Raw genomic sequence first — 11652 nt, forward strand, 5'->3', positions numbered from 1 at the left:
CCGAGCATGAAGGGTACACAACCATACTTTTTAAATCCAGGTGGGTGCTCCTAGAGCCTATACAGGTAGGTACAGCACGCCCAAAGATGACTTTGTCAATTCAGAAGGATTGTTTACAAATCAAATGGAATCAAGGTTTGCTAAATTATATCCCCCGTCGTCCCCCGTCAAACGTCCATCCTCACTCAATAGCGATTAGAGTAGGTGGACAATCGTCCGCAAACATCCGCCACACAAGGTTCACCAATTTTTCACAAAAGCCGTATCATTAGAAACAATCATAGAGGCGTAGCACGGCACAGGTAATGTCACATGAAGTACCTACCTGTACTACTCACTTACATTTGATGCATAGCCAAGCCCGGCCAGGCACCTCGTAAGTCAGTCAACGGTGACGCATCGAAACGGAACACAACACACGGATGGGTCAATCAGCGTCAGGTAGCGTCATCAGCAACAGGTAGGGATCATGATCGTCAACATCAGGTGCATGGCGTATACATATTAAGATACATACTAAACACAGCTATATCTGTGTCAAAGTACGGCAGGGCTTTAAGGGGGCCTCCTCCCTTTTTTACCTGGTTAAACCTTCAAATAGTTACTTTTGTGACAATCGCTAGCAGAGGACCGAATGGCTCGAGTGGAAGTAATTGTTGTTTTAGTGATGACCAGAGACAAATCCATTTCGAAACGCATCAAGTTTACTTATTATTGACAAAATAGAACAAGTTCATCCTGTTAAAAAGCTACAAAAGAACTATTTAGAATTATAATTTTTGGTGAATTCTTCTTCATGTGAAGGATTTACCAATGAACATGTTCAACAATTATTTTAATGAAAAAAATCTAAATGTGTAAAATTATGATTTAATCTTTAATAAGTGTCATCATACAAGAAAAAAAGGGTTCTCATTGAAACAAAGCTCCCATTGTCAAGGGATCGCTCTCCCATTCAGCTGTTTCATGTTCGTTTCGCACATGGATCAACTCCAGGCGGATCTTTTTTCGCGCTCTCGTCCGCCAATTGCATTTCAATCCCTTGTACAACAAGCTGATTTAATTTCCTGCAACCATGTAATAATAAACACAATTGCTCCAGACGATTCCCCATTTTCCTCCCGCCTTCATGTTCCCGGGGGCTCCGGTTCCGTACTCAGCGAAGCGAAACAAATTCCTGGTTACAGTTTCATTGTATCATCCTCGTCATGGACAGAGGACTCCTCTGATATGGGGTCTCTGAAGCAGGATCAGACTACTAGCAGTTTTCCTGGTAGTTCGGGATTGTTTTATCATTAAGTATTCACTCCGATACTCACATCCTGTTTTTTTTTTCAACGGAAAAAAATCAGCAAAGGAGAGTTGCTCCTGTTAGATAACGTTTCTTCAAACTGACAATCACGGTTTTTAATATCTTTCGAAAGACACTTGTCAGGTAGTTATTTGAATATCTAAATGAACTGAAATTTTATTTCAGAACGAAATAAAATCGAATAAATGTGAAAGTTTATTTTTGGCACTTTACCCTAGGTGGTGGTTTTTTGATCCTTCAGTTGGAAGAATAAACTTTTTGTTCAACTTTACCAGTCAAGGTTGGGTGTTCAGCGCATTTCTTTAGACCGATCATGTCTGCGTTTTTATTTCTCTGGCAACCGGCCTTTCTTCTTTCGGGCTGGCAGCAACGGAAGCGCCTGAGATTGTTCCGTTTGGCTGATCCCGGCCGACGAGCGACCACGCCGACATTCGCTGAAATAGGATTGAAGGAAAATATAGGAAATGATGAAATCGTTTAATAAGATTATTGTTACTTAATCAGGATTTTTTTTAATAACATTTTTGATCCAACACTTTTAAAGATTGTAGTAACAGTTGGAACGGATAAGTGCTTGAAAGCTGCTATGTTATTTGTAAATTATAATCGGACAATGTATAAACTTAGGTTGCTAGATTGTTCGGTGTTATCCGGGTTTGTCCGGACATTCAATACAAAATTTGAGAACAGTCCTGCCCGGCCCGGTTGTCCAGATTTCATTTAAAAATACTCGGATTTTGCCCAGATTTATTCACTTTATTTGGCAAATGAAACAAAAAAAACAAACTGTGTTGTAAATTTTTTTTTTTCGTAAAAGAATTTTTTTGAGAATGTTTTATAAAATAATGAAAAAAATCATTTTTTTCTGGATTTTTGTTGATAAATTTCTGGGTTTTGACAAAATTTGCCAGGATTTTTTGTCGACAATTTAGAAATCAAATGTCCGGATTTTGTTAGGTTTATATATATTAATTAATCGGATTTGTCCGACCCGGATAGGTGCTGAAAAATTTCTGGCAACCTAAGTATAAACGAGTTCGACCTTCCAGTTGTTCAAAAAATGGATTGCGATTCGGACTTGCTAGCTACAAACAATACGAATGAAGTAAGATGAGCCAAACTGTCAAGTTGCACGATCAGCCTTATTGAAAAACTTGATAGGAGCTGGCCAATTTGTTAACAAAAAAGCGAGAAGCTTGGTACAACACTTGGTGTGAAATTCCGGGGATCGGCTACCAGAGGAAATCTCCGGTTTTCCGATTGAACTACTTCGAGAACCTCTCGGACAATTTTTGCCGCTTATAGCGGTGCGGGAACGTCGACTGACCGCGTGCTGACTTTAACGGGTTTTCTGCCAACTTGACAGGTGGTCCAAGAGCCCGTGTGAGCCAGGAATAAAATAGCGATAAACGGGCGAATTATTTTGACATTTCGAGGGGTGTTGCAATGTTTATAGAAATCCACACACCGAGAATAATTATCCTAACAAATCAACTCCTCACATTTCCCTTCTTCTCCATAAAAAAAGAAACAAAAAAATCAACACGATACCATATTATCACTGAATTTTGTTACGTATCCAAATACCTCAAGTCAATAAAACAAACGTAATTATTACTATTGATGCGAATTAGCATTCCTTGTTCTTCCATTTACTAATCAATCAAGTCAACGATAAAAGTAGCCCTTACCACTTGGTACATTTTACACACAGGAAAATTGTTATATTTCTCACGCACTCTTGGTTGCCTGAAGTTTTTAGTAAAGCTCGTTTGTTTATCGTCTGCTCAGTGGAAAAGTATATTCTAATCAATATTTTTTTTTCCACCCATTTATTTCATTCGAATTTTCATTTCTTTGTTATCATTCAACTCGAAAGATTCTAACAAAACGTTTGTTTATTTATAATAGAGATTCTTCTAATGGCAACAGAAGTAGATACAATCAAAACTGCTTATTTTCCAGAATGATTTACCTAATTAAGCTGCCTCCAAATATTTAATAAACTTAGAAACATAAATGCTTGGCTTTTCTAGTTCTAAAAGATTCCTTTTCAGTGTTTACTTAAGGAGTTTCAAATGGACTTTTATTCTAAACGGGTTTCGTATTTAACAGTTAATAAAACCATACCCTTGAAATGTGGAAACAAAACAAATTAAATCGGAAACGCGAATTCAATTTCTGGACGCTAAAACACGCATTGCAAACTTTTAAAAGCCTTTTAAAGCTTCTTTTTTTAAAGCCATTCTAAGCTAGGGTACATCAACAAGGAAAGCTTAAACTTACGGTTCTCGCTTGAGTTACAATTAAATTCTTAGCTGGCACCCATCAGACGCTGGCAAATTAGCTCATAATGTTAAATATACATCGGACTAAATCTGAAACGAAATTGAATTGCGATTCTTGTCTGCACTGGACTAAGGTTGTAGGCGGATGTACTCCGCCTTAAATTATTGCTGAAGCTCCAGTACCTGCCTACACTGGACCAAAGTCTTAAATTGGCACTTTATTGGACCAAAGTCCTCGGCCAGAATCTTTGTCTCAACTGAACAGAAGTCCCTAACTGGCAATTTTGTCTTTTCTGGACTGAACTCTTAATCTGACAAACTTCGCCCTTACTGAACTGAAGTCCTACACTCAGACGATTCTGCCTAAACTGGACCGAAGCCCCCAACTGACGTTCTTGTACAAACCGGACCGAAGTCGGTTAACTGGCAAACATAGCCTTCACTGGACCGTTGTCCTACTCACGATTCCGCCTTAACAACACCGAACTCCCCAACTGGCAAACTTTGCCTTCACTGGACCGAAGTACTACTGGCGATTCCACCTAAACTGGCAAACTTTGCTTTTACTGGACCGAAGTCCTAAATTTTGTATCATAACTATTCAACACATTTCAACACACGGCCATTGTTACCAATTTCGAAACTAGTTTTCTAAAGTTCGACTTAAATTGATGCATGTCTCACTAGCTACTTCATCGAGAATAACTCAAGGAAAAAAACACTACACAATTTTTTTCTCATCGGAGCAACCAGAGATTTCCTCATAATTTGCTCCAAAAAACTGTCGATTTAGTTTAAAATCCTGGAAGGATCGCCTTTGTGAAATTCCGGGGATCGGCTATAAGCGGCAGAAATTGTCCGGTGGGTTCTCGAAGTAGTTCAATTGGAAAACCGGAGATTTCCTCTGGTAGCCGATCCCCGGAATTTCACACTTGGAACGGAGAGCAGTAGCAATGCCTGATCAGAAGAGAAAAACAAAATTATATCAAGATGAGATATTTCTATATTCAACTTTTTCCTATCAAAATCAGGTATAATTTAGCACTCGTTAATGTAAAATGTAAATGTAAAAATATCTCAAACTATATTAAAAAGTCCAAGCAAGAATATCTAAATTATATCACCCAGGCCCGTGCGAAGGACTCGTCCAGGGTTTTCGAAAATAAAATTTAGCTAGAAATATTTTTTTTTGTTTCGATTAAAGTCGTTTTAACATCTTTATGTCATTCGCGATATCAACCGATATCAACGATGCAGTTGGCGGACAGCCATTTAAAAACTTATCCGGTACAACTATGATCGATGTTTACTCTTGGGCGCGAACTCGCGAACATCGGCTCAGGAAGCAACTTACAAGCCCTCTATCTAGAAATAATGATAATTCCAAAAATACACAGTAAATAAGGAAATTGATTTATAATACAATTTTCTTACTTATGGCCATAACACAAACTTTAAAAAATAATAATTTTTACTTATACGATTCAAAATAAATCAGAAATAAGTTTCAAATCAAAGATTTTTCCGGCAAATCATAAATTAAATATTTTACATTATGTTCCTTTATCTGAACTAGAGGTTTGTTTGGAAAAAAAAAATTTAGGCAGCCAAGATTACATAATTTTACATTGATATTTAAGAAACCCCAGAAAACGGAATCAAATTAAAAATTCGAATGAAGTAAAAAAAATTAAGCTTTGGACATAAGAATCACAGAAACAAAATAGATAAATTTTAAAACAGATTTAAAAAGAAACTAAATCCGAATTCTTAAAAAAAATTCCAGATCAAGTACGAAATTGATCATGATTGAAAACTCAACAAAACGATCATTTTTGTTGCTTATAAATCGTCTTAATTTACATTCCTTTTCTTCATTTCCATTTGAAGGTTTGATTGAAGAATGCCACTGTAATATTTTGGATTAAAAAAAAATTTAATCATGATTGAAATTGTGATAAATTGATTGAAATTCTTGATAAGGATGAACATAAGGATAGAATAGGGAAAAAAATCTAGTTCAAACTTGAGATAATTTATTCAAAACACATACTTGAAGATTGAAATTAATTGGATACAAAGAAAAAAATCTATTATATTTCAAGAGTGCCAGTAATCAGAATCAAAGATAAAATAAATTTTTATATTAAAATTCGTCAAGCCTACAAAATAAAAGACTAAAAAAATCATTCACAATAACAACATCAAATATTTATAAAAAAAAAAAAAAAACATGTTCATTTCATCATTGAAAGCTTATACTGACGAAGTACAAGTTTGGGAATGGGTAATTTTGAGAATGAGAAATAAAAATTGATAAAAATAAAAACAAAAATAAATAACAAAGAAATTGTAGTAAATATTAAAAGCACAAAGCAAATACTAATTTAATTAACGTTGCGTTTTGAAATTTATCTTTAAAGTTGCTATTTCAATTTTTTCATAAATTAAAATATGAGCAATTCGAAAAATGCTTTAAATTTTCAAGCGCAGGTTCTAAAGTTTAAAACTTCAAGCTAAGAATATTTTGTCGCCATTAAAATACTGGGTCCTGGGGAGTAAAAAAGGTAAAAATTATATTTTTCTTATTAAAAATTTAGATTTAAATTCTTCCATTACGTTTTCAAAATACAAGAATTCAGTGTCGAAAAACAACAAGAAACTCATTAAAATAAAAGTGAGACATCTGGAATTCGGTAAAATTACACAAAGATTATATAATACATTCCTGTTTTGATGATATGGAGTTTATGAGTTAAAAAATGAATTAGTTTTGAGTTAAATCAATCATTGATGCTCTAACAAATCTACATGAAAGAAAAAATACTGATTCATTGATTTTGGGAAAAATGAAGATGATGCTGCTGATGATGAATGATCTAAAATAGGTGATTTCTACATTTTTTTAAATAATTGGACTGATATCATTACAAGCATTTCCGACATCCCTGAAGAAATTTATCAAAAGATTTTATTTCATTTGACGAATTTGTTGAAGCCTGAGTTTGATTTTGCTTTATACATCGGAAATTCAATTTGCCCAAAGCAATACAGAGTTGAAAAAGTCAAAATTTCAACCAATGAGGAACCAGAATGATTGTTATGTTAGTGTGCTATCAACCATACTTCTCTCTCATTTGCCATATTGCTTATGTTCAAAACCTCGGTTAAGGGAAAAAAAGAAATTGAGCAATCGCAGGATATAAATAGAATCACTTAAAAAAGTGGAAAGAATTTAAAATAAATAAATCAACTCTTTAAAACTTACAGTGATTTTTTTATCCCTAGCCAATTCCGTGCGCCATCACCTTTCTGATAGCTGGATGTCTTCACGATGTTGTGATATTTATTTTTTAATTGCATTGATGTAGAGACCGTAAATTTTCACGCCGAAACATTGATCGAGTAACTGGTGATTATCGGGATCCGTCGTTACAACCCGTTTTAGGGAAATACGAGATCTGCACAATTCAATAAATCACATACTTACAGACAGTACCTACCGTTTATAATTGTATAGAAATTGGAAGCACGCGCACTGTCACTTCGACTTTGAACTTCCATAACTTTTTACTCTGATTATATTTTTTGATCAATTTTTTTGCGTTAGATAGATCAACTATCACACTATTATATCACAAAATTTGAGCTTTCTGGAGTTTGTGTGGCCTGAGATACAGTAATTCTACAAAAATCGGACATTTTGGACTTTTCTCATTCAAACTGCAATATCTCAGAAACTGCGCTACATTTTTTATTGAAATTTTGCAGAGTGATTGTTGAAATATAAAGCTAGCTTGTCTCAAGTTTTCGAAAAGTTCTATCGATGGGATCAAAAGTTACCCGAGGTGCAATATTTCAGGCATGAACCTAGAATTGCGATTTCTATAGAATTTTGGTCGAATTTTTCCATAGGAAAATCCTGTTTTCAGTTTAACAACCAGTAAATCAATTTCAAGCAAAAAATCAAAACAATATCGCAAGATTCTGATTTCAAAACACAAATGGATCATTTATTCCACTTTTTCTTCTTTTCATTGCTTTTGCCAGACATTTTTTGTGTGATTAGTGATTGGTGGATGGAAACGATATTGTTCTCATGAATCGTCCAAAATTCTGTAGAAATCGCATTTCTAGGTTCATGCCTGTAATATTGCACCTCGGGTAACTTTTGATCCCATCGATAGAACTTTTCGAAAACTTGAGACAAGCTAGCTTTATATTTCAACAATCACTCTGCAAAATTTCAATAAAAAATGTAGCGCAGTTTCTGAGATATTGCAGTTTGAATGAGAAAAGTCCAAAATGTCCGATTTTTGTAGAATTACTGTATCTCAGGCCACACAAACTCCAGAAAGCTCAAATTTTGTGATATAATAGTGTGATAGTTGATCTATCTAACGCAAAAAGTTTGATCGAAAAATATCATCAGAGTAAAAAGTTATGGAAGTTCAAAGTCGAAGCGACAGTTTGCGTGCTTCCAATTTCTATACAATTATGACAGTACTGTACATACTCGAATTAAAGATAATACCATATGCCAAAAAAATATGATAAAACCTGGCCATAGGATTTATTAAACTTCTCTGCTATTTATTTGTAAAAATAAACTGGTTACTTTTAACAATATTTTTTTATTGAAGACTCCAAAAACTATAGTTTTAAAAACGATATCCAACATTCAAAAGCCTTACTCCTTATGCCTTGAACTCATTATGCCTCTGTAAAGAGAATTTTTTCATATTTCAAAAGAAAATCCTGTGAACCCTTTCACCCGACGAACCAAGTTCTCTGCATCAGGATCACGTGAAAGAACTCACCCGAATCGGTTCCGACATTCGTTGTCGGCAGGAGCGGTTGGTCGTTAATGGTCGTTAAATTTGTTGAGGTTAGGGATCTTGAGAGAAGGAAACACCGAAGAGCAAGAAGAAGATACCCATGTATGGTTCGCTGCGTGCACTTGGCTGCCCAACGTTACTCGGGCACCTAACTCCGACACCGACTGAGTCTTGATCAGGAGCAATCGACGCTCCTGTGAGAATGAGATGAGTAGAACGGAAAAAAATCTCCCCCTATGCGATCAAGCCGAAGCCAAAGCGATAATTCAAAAAACCTTAAGGGAGTCCTCCCGCGATCTTATGTTATGAAAGCATTCTTTATTTTTTCCATTCCCTTGTCGGTCGTCGGTCGGAGGGTGATTTGCTTTCCAGATTCCAGAAGCCAGGGAATCATGCGGTTGTGAATCAACAACGACGAAGACGACGTTCCGATTTCGAGAAAGTGAGGCGTTGAATGGCGTGCCTAAATGGTTATGATGGGAAGCTACACAGAGGAACGACACGGGAGGTTTTTATTGAGATATTGTTACATTCAAGGTTGGTTCTTCCGAAGATGGCAATGTGCTGAGAGGGAAGAAACAAATGTTTTGTGCTTCTTGTAACGATTGGTCAATCAAACAAGGACGATTGTATAATTATTGTACATTGTTCATTGGAGACTTCAAGCGCCTTCAACGACGTAACATCCGTAGACAGGTTTAAATTTTTTTTTGGATTTTTAAAGTTTTTGTGGCAAAACATTAAGAAAAAAAATGAAAATGAACGTATTTACAACTTGATACCATATGGTTAGATTTACCATATGCCTTCGTTAGTAGTTCATGTCCTGATTCTTGACTTTTTTTTTCCTACCGCCCTACTTTTGCCCCGAAAAGTCCTACTTCTCTCATCTATATTTGCTACAGCTATATCGTTATATTGTTATACATTGATCGAATAGGACACGAAGAAGTGATAGATTTTTTTAAACTTCTTCTTGCTTAGAAAATTTCAGCAAAACTCCTAAAACACATCAGATCAGAGTAATATTGAGCTGAATTTCTACAGCAATGTGAATTGAATTTTTTAGTCATTTCAACCCAAACTGGCCAATCTGATTTTTTGTTATTGGATTCTATTTTTTGTGCAATGCAATTGATCTGAACCCCTGAACCTGAAAACATTTTCTCTATCATCATTTTTCCTGATTGGTAGTATTAAGAACAGATATGAAATAAATTATCAAAAAATTTATATACAACACGTGTCTTGTGCATAAATAAGATAAAAGTTTATACTTTTTTGTAATCTCAAAAAACACTTAGGTTTATTCTGTTTATCCTATTTGAAAAGTCGCTTACATGTGTTCTTCCCAAATAAGTACGTCACTTATTACAAGTTCCTAACTTCTAAAAAAAATACCGAGATGTTATAGACTTTTTCTTTAACACTGTTGGATTACTAGCGAAACTAATCAAGGACACTTCCTACGTCTCTGAGCCTTGAATGAAGATGGACGAATTGATAGAGATCAAGATAGCCAACTGTCAGCATCTCTAATGAAGCAGCTGATCGATGCACCTAGCTGAGGAGATCGAAGAAAAATGCACCTTTTGTGCTTATATGTTTTGTCTCTTACCAATTTCTCCATTTGTAATATTGTATAATTTAGTCTTAAGAAAACCCGCCATTGGCATAGATGTTTTGTAGTCTTGTAGTAAAATTAATGTCGTAGTTAGAATAAATGTTTGATTAAAGTGTTGATTCTCCCTAAAAATTGCTGTAGTTTAATTACCCACCCAAGAAGTCACAACAATCGCCGAAGGAATCCATAGATCTTTAAGGAACCCAAACCCAAGCCCCTCAACCATTGGAATCGGAAATACAGTCCACGGAAGGTACCCAGCACCCCAACAAACACAAATGAACTCTTTTCTAACAATCTGACAACTTGATCAGACAACTTTGGACTTCATGAGGGTACGAATTTCAAAATAAAAACGCTTCTCCTTGAACAGTCATTTTTATAGGCATTTTCAGGAAGTCATGAAGAATCAGGTCAATCTCAGGAAATGCGGGTAACGGGCCGAGAGAGAAACCTTAGCTGTCAATGCATTAAATCAGGGGTGAGCAACCTTTTCAGCCTGCGGGTAAATTTGATTTTTTTCGGTTAACCATACTCAAAATTATACTTATAATATGCAGATTTTTCTGGGGAAAGTCATAGAGTAATATCAGAATTAAACTTTGGTCTTTTAAAACTTCAGTTCATTGAAAAAAAAACTGAACTAGAAAAGATGAAACAATTGCATGTATGTATTATTTATTTCAAAATCTTGAAATAAAAAATTGAACACCTTTTTAAATAAATGCAGGGCGGACAATGCCAGTCGAAACTGAATATGTAGGTATACAGCTCAATCCCAGCCAGTTTTTATGGTCATTTTTTATTTTAATTGATTTGAACATCCTTACCAACATTCGTTTTTCAAGAAGAAACATAATTGGCTTCGCATTTTCATCATAGACGGAAATTTGTTAGTGCTACTTGTTAAGAAATCACTGTTTTCTCAGCGTTGAATAGTCATTGGAAATGTTTTGTTTTGACCAATATATTTTTTCGCCTCGAAGTTTACGGGTGAAAAAGGTGAAAAAACTGGTTTAATTTTAAGCTTGCAATAAGATAATTGCAATGAGTTATTATAACAAACATTTCACATATTTTTAAGCTACTTTTCACAAAGTTACGGTTAATGTCTTTATTCAAGAAATTTTTATCAGATCTCATGGATTTTCTCAATCAGATAGGATTTCTAAAGCTGTTTTATAAATATCTTATGACTTCTATATTGTGAATTTATAATTTTCAAGTCAAATGTTTATAGATGTTGATTTTGAATTTTCGATAAAATTTTTTAAAATTAATAATAGATAACCGTTACGGACTTTTGAGCTTTTTTTTTTACAGATTTACAGTTATTGTTTTTCTAAAGAACTCAGTATTTTTTGTCAGGTAACAACGACGCTTTCCTTGGCACATAAAAATAGAAATTATTTTCCGGCAATATTAAAATACAAAAGTGTTTCACTATTTAGCGTTTTGCTTATTGCCTGTATTTGAGTGGTAACGAAATAAACCTTTTTGCCAAATTAACCTTTCTTTGAATAGCACTGACCGGAAATCAGAGCAGAACACTCGTTTTGTCACCTTCAAATCGAGTTAGCATTTTTTTTT

Source organism: Uranotaenia lowii, chromosome 3, assembly GCF_029784155.1.
Source record: "Uranotaenia lowii strain MFRU-FL chromosome 3, ASM2978415v1, whole genome shotgun sequence".
Taxonomy (NCBI): Eukaryota; Metazoa; Arthropoda; class Insecta; order Diptera; family Culicidae; genus Uranotaenia; species Uranotaenia lowii.